A 6155-nucleotide genomic window follows, 5' to 3' on the forward strand; every position below is an offset into this window, starting at 1 on the left:
TTATAAATATCTGATACAAATCATAGAAATGAGGGCTGGAAGGGACCTTGAAAAGCCATCAAGTCCAGCCCCCCACATTGTGGCAGGACCAAATAAACCTAGATCATCCCTGACAGGTATTTATCCAATCTGTTTTTAAAAACTTCCAATGATGGGGACTCCATAACCTCCCTTGGAAGCCTATTCCAGAGCTTAACTATCCTTATTTTTAGAAAGGTTAGATATTAGGAAAAACTAAGTTTCTCTTATTGCAGATTAAGCCTATTACTGCTTGTCCTACCTTCAGCAGACATGGAGAACAACTGATCCCCATCCTCTTTGTAACAGCCTGTAACATATCTGAAGATTTATCAGGTCCCCCCTCAGTCTTTTTTCAAGACTAAACATGGCCAGTTTTTTCACCTTTCCTCATAGGTCAGGTTTTCTAAACCTTTTATAATTTTTTTGCTCTCCTCAAAACTCCCTCCAATTTGTCCATATCTTTCCTAAAGTGTGACACCCACAACTGGACACAGTACTACAGCTAAGGCTTCACCAGCACCGAGTAGAGTGGGACAATTACCTCCTGTGTCTAACGTATGACACTCCTGTTAATATACTTCAGAATTATATTAACCTTTTTCACAACTGCATCACATCGTTGACTCATATTCAATTTGTGATCCACTATAACTCCTAGATCCTTTTCTACAGTGCTACCACTTAGCAAGTTATTCCCCATTTTGTAGCTGTGCATTTGCATTTTCTTAAGTGAAGTACTCTGCACTTGTCTTTATTGAATTTCATCTTGTTGATTTTACACATTCTCAAATTTGTCAAGGACATTTTGAATTCTGATCCTGCCCTCCAAAGTGCTTGCAACCCTTCCCACTTTGGTGTCACCTACAAGCTTTTAAAGCATATTCTCTAATCCATTATCCAAGTCATTAATGTAAATACTGAATAGTACCAGACCTAGTACTGACCACTGCAGGACCCCACTAGATAAGCCCTCCCAGTTTGACAGCAAATCATTGATAAGTATTCTTTGAATACAGTCTTTCAATCAGTTATGCCTCCACCTTATAGTAATTTCGTCTAGACCACATTTCCCTAGTTTGCTTATGAGAATATCATGCAGGACTGTTAAATACTTTACTAAAATGATCTCATATCTACAGCTTTCTCCTTTATCCACTAGGCCAGTAACCCATCAAAGATGGAAACTAGTTTGGTTTGCCTTGATTTTTTTCTTGACAAATCCATGCTGGCTATTCCTTACAAACCTGCAGGTGCTTACAAACTGACTGTTTAATAATTTGTTCCAGTATCTTTCCAGGTATCAAAGTTAGGCTGACTTGTCTATAATTCCACAGGTCTTCTTTGTTCCTTTTAAAGATTGGTACTATATCTGCCCTTCTTTAGTCTTCTGGGACCTCACCTGTCCTTCAGGAGTTCGCAAAGAAAATTACTAACAGCTCCAAGATTCCTTTAGCTAGTTCCTTGAGTACTCTAGGATGACTTTCATCAGGCCCTGCTGACTTGAATATATCTAACTTCTAAATATTCTTTAACCTGTTATTTCCCTATTTTGCCTTGTGTTCCTTCCCCCTTGTTATTAATTATGTTGAGTATCTGGTCACTATTAACCATTTTAGTGAAAACTTAAGCAAAATAGGCATTAAACACCTCAGAACTTCCTTGATGTCATCCATTATTAGCTCTCATTCCTTCCTTTATCTACTTTGTCTTCCTCTTGCTCCAAATGTATTTAAGGAACCTCTTCTTATTACACTTAGCAAGGGACATAAAAGGTAACTCATTTTGTGCCTTAGTCCTTCTGATTTTGTTCCTACATATTTGTATTATAAGACATGTGTTAGTCTTATTAGTCATACTTATTGTTCCTAAAAATGTCTTGGGTCAGAACAGAACTAGAAAACTGCATGTTTCCCATTAAAAGGAAAATCCTGAAGCAACCTGTATTTGTGGAGCAGTTATCAACACCATTCAAATGTTTTTACAGGTGTGCAACACAACTACTGATGTGTAGACAGATACAATGAAATCTTCAAATCAAAATCTCTTAAAGAAAAACATCTGTTTTTGCAAGTAAGCAGCGGAAGTCAAGACAATCCTATAGGCAATCAAGCAAAACAAACTTTTAGATTACAAGGAATAAAGGAGGTAAAAATAAATAGATGCCATACAAACAGCAGCAGTCTACAATGAACTATGTATTAAAGCTCAATTCTGAGACCATATGCTACACTGAAGCATACAGTATCCATAAGTGTGCAAAATTTGATCCCTTCAAGAGCAATCAACAACTAAGTCTTCAAGTCATAATTATGCCCTAAGAATACAGATTAACGGGCAGAATTAATGTTACACAGACTTTAACATATCCAATTTGCTTTTACTTTGCCGGGTATTACTTTCTCAATGGAAGTTTCAATTCCTCAAATTCTACTTGTAAAATTTTACCCTTTCGCTTATAGTATACAGTTCTTGTGATGACCTTGAGTGCAAACAGTATTTTTTGCTGAGCAATCCCTTCAAAAATTACATATATCAACATCCTTAGAAGGGCCACGAAGAACAGTTGAAGTTAAAAATAAATCCACACACTAGAGACTCATCACTTTGCAACACACTTGCTTCTACACAAAACTGGAACAATCTCTTGTGAACCCGTATTTCCTAGAATGAAGGCTACAGCCCTACAAATCTAATTACAATCCAATATAAAATTCAGGTCCATGTCATATTGCTTTAAACTCAAGATTATTGAAGTTCTATTCTGGAGGAATCACAAGTGACCAAGAAAACTGGAAGATTTGACAGAACTTTTGTCAATATCTAGGCTTAAAGATCTCCAAGTAACTATTCATCAGCAACTATTTATTTGCTAGCCCGAAGTACTGTATAGTGTGAGAAATGGTCTCTCTCGGAGAAGGTTTGTTAAGAAAAAAGTGAACATGCGACAAGAGTTTGTTAATTTCTTATGATGTTTCAACACAGGCTGTGCCTATTATGAACAAATACTGTCTACATTCATCCACAAACTGGTTTATAAAGAAAACCAATTGCTTATAATCCAGAATAATACACTATCAGACTAAGATTAAGATAAAGACAGTCAAAAGGCCCTTCAGGAAACAGGGCATGATGAACAACAGAATTTAAAAGACGGTAGGGTAGAGGGAATGTAAACTGAACTCCCAAAAATTAGATTTTGGATTAAATTGACCAATACACCCATCTCCAGAACAGAAACACTTGGTTTTTTTTTTTAAATGAAGGTTCTTTTAACACCAGACAACCCCAAATCAGGAGGACTTTGCTCTGTGCTTCCAAACTAGCCAGTTTCAAACAGCTATGTACAACACACACACAAAGATGCAACAACTTTACCACTTTTGCACCAAAACACAGCTATTTAAGTACAGATTTAGAACAGATCTTTTAGTGAACTGTTGCTTGTGCACAAAAGAATCCCATGTCACCCAAAGCATTTCTCAAAAACTTTCTAGTTGTGAACTTCTGTACAATTATCTAGAAACTAACAGACTAATAAAAATATTTGAGGTAATACCTCTGGCATGACAGAGACTGAAAAACTTCACATATCATCCCAAACCATCTAGAACACGGATTTTTCAAAGATCCTGTTTGAATCTACCCAGTCTCATGTATCCCTTTACTTTGGATCAGTGTTGTGATTTCTATACACAAATTTTAGGGTCTGCATAACATTTAATGCTGCACCTACTAATTTGGGGGCATAGAGCTATTTTTCCATGGTCAAGCTGGTTCTCAAAAGTGAGGGAATTAACTGCCTATAGTGAAATGAAGAAAAAAAACATATTGCTTTCCCATACAGCATTACCAATAAACTTCAATTCTGACCTAACAACCTGTGCTTCTAGTCTTCCTTGAACAGATTCAGTTCTGCCAGATGTCCCAGTAAGTTTGTAATCCAACTTCTTTTTGATGGGGATATAAGCAATTATTTGAACCCAGGTTCTGTAGCACTGAGAACTCTGTACAGAGCACTTTACTTATTTGTCTGAAGTAGGAGGTGGAGCAATACTCAATTCCAGGAACAGTAAATAATACTGTGCAACAAAAATGTCTGAGCTTTCCTGCCTTTAAACATAACTAAATGCATTTTTCTGTGGACTCATGTTGAAGCCTATTTTCTTTATTTTTATTTTTTTATTTTTATAAAAATCTTTCAAAAAGTCATATTCCTGATTTTTGTGATAAACAATAAGTTTCCTATTAGTCTTTTTTTGCCGCTTTCTCCTTAAGAACAGATAAGCATTTTATAAACCTTTCCAGAACAGCTGTTTCACCAAGACCACACACTCACTTTGATGTCTCACCTCAAAGTGGAACAGAGCAAAAGGTTTCATGTAAAGCTAACAATGCTAAGAAAAGTACAGTAGAGAGAGACAGCCTACAGGCACCCTCACTGAAATATACCCACAACCGTTCCATATCCACTAACAATCTCGGGAAACCAGTCTAAAAGACGCTGTTCGGTGTATTTGCTATTATTGAGAAGTGGGTCTACTCAAAACAGAATGAATTAGAGCTAAGGCATGCCAGGATCCTCTGACACACACCAACCGGTGAAACAATGTGAACCACAGAAAAGGAGAATTCGATTGCCACAAATGCGTAGTCTGCCACAAATGCGTAGTCAGCTCACCAAGTAAGAAGTAAAAAGAAAAGGAGTACTTGTGGCACCTTAGAGACTAACCAATTTATTTGAAGTGAGCTTTAGCTCACGAAAGCTTATACTCAAATAAATTGGTTAGTCTCTAAGGTGCCACAAGTCCTCCTTTTCTTTTTGCAAATACAGACTAACACGGCTGCTACTCTTGAACCTAACAAATAAGAAATGTTGTGCTTACACCTTGTATCCAGCTGGCCTATGAGGGTACAAACATCACCATCACAACCTAATAGTGCCATTGCTTTTATTTCTGCCCCTTCCCAAAGACATACAAGCTTCACGTCAATTTGTTGTCACGGTCACGGCAGAGCACTCCTTGCACGCACTGAGGGAGCCATCACCCACGAGCGCCCCGAGACGCGGGCACGCTAAAGGCGAGTCAGTATCCAGCTCACTCCTGTTTCCCATCCTCCGCTCCGAGGCCCCTGGAGCCAAAGCCCCGCGCCGGGACGGGGCTCACGCTCAACAGCCCAGCGCACAGACGGGCGGAAGCCGCCTGGCTGTCTGCGAGAGGAAAACACGGCTCCGCGGCCAGGGCACTCCACGCCCGCCCGAGCGCGCCGCCTGGGCCCGCGGCGGCCACAAGGTCTGGCGGATTGCGGCTGCCCCACCAGCGGCACTGGGCGTCTCCGCAGGCGCAGCCGGGGGCGCCCCGGAGACCCGCCCGGGCCCCGCCGGCGCCTGCGCTGCAGGAGCCGCCAATACTCACCTACGCCGCGCAGGGGCCGCGCAACCCGCATGGGCCGCTCCGAGCCGCGCAGCTCAGCGGCGCAGGGGCCAGGCTCTGCCCCTAGGGCCCCGGGCGACAACGGAGCCCTGCGAGCGCGGGCGGAGACACGGGCACGCTGGGGCCCGCGCCCCGGGCAGGGGCAGGAGCCACCCAGACCTCGGGGCCTCCCCCGCCCAGTCCCTGCCCCTCCCCCCTTTGTGCGGCTGGGAGGACACGTTCCGGGCCGGACCCGGCCTCCCCCCGAGACAGGGCCCCGCCGCGCGGGGAGGGGGCGGCTGAGGGGCGGAGCTGGCCCCGACGCTGCCGGTTTCTTACCGAGGAATCTGTACGGAAAAAGGGTTAGAAAGGAGCTAATCGCCGCCCGGGCCCCGCTCCCCGCGCGAGCCCAGCGCCACCGACCGAGCAGCGCCACAAAATGGCCGCCGCGGCTGACGCGCCGCCGCGAGGGAGGAGGGGGCTGGCGCGGGATCTCAGGGGAGGGGGAGGAGCCAGTAGGCAGAGGGGATGGGGCGGGGTAGAGAGAGTGGTCCCGAGGAAGGGGCGGGGACTTGGGGAGGAGCAGGTGAAGGGGCGGGGCCTGCGTTGCGGGCCGGAAGGGGCGGGGCGGAACTCTCACACAGGTCTTCCTTTCCCTCCCTTTCGGGCACGTGTCAGGCACGGTCCTGCCCTTCTGTGGGGTTCCTGCTGCTCCCAGAGGTA

At 43.8% G+C, this 6155-nt stretch overlaps 1 protein-coding gene across 11 annotated transcripts in view; it reads right to left on the minus strand.

Annotated features, from left to right (window-relative positions):
• The window catches only part of PHF20 (PHD finger protein 20), a 176008-nt gene extending 170087 nt beyond the window's left edge, over positions 1–5921 (minus strand). For 8 of the 11 annotated variants that reach the window (XM_043527384.1, XM_037915955.2, XM_043527383.1 and 5 more), the window contains exon 1: positions 5772–5921. The gene's annotated coding sequence lies outside the window, so the exon portion shown is untranslated. The remainder of the gene's footprint in view (positions 1–5771) is intronic. The other 3 variants (XM_043527385.1, XM_037915950.2, XM_043527381.1) reach the window with 3 other exon arrangements.
• Positions 5922–6155: the final 234 nt, after the last annotated feature.

Source organism: Chelonia mydas, chromosome 13 (assembly GCF_015237465.2).
Source record: "Chelonia mydas isolate rCheMyd1 chromosome 13, rCheMyd1.pri.v2, whole genome shotgun sequence".
NCBI lineage: Eukaryota > Metazoa > Chordata > Testudines > Cheloniidae > Chelonia > Chelonia mydas.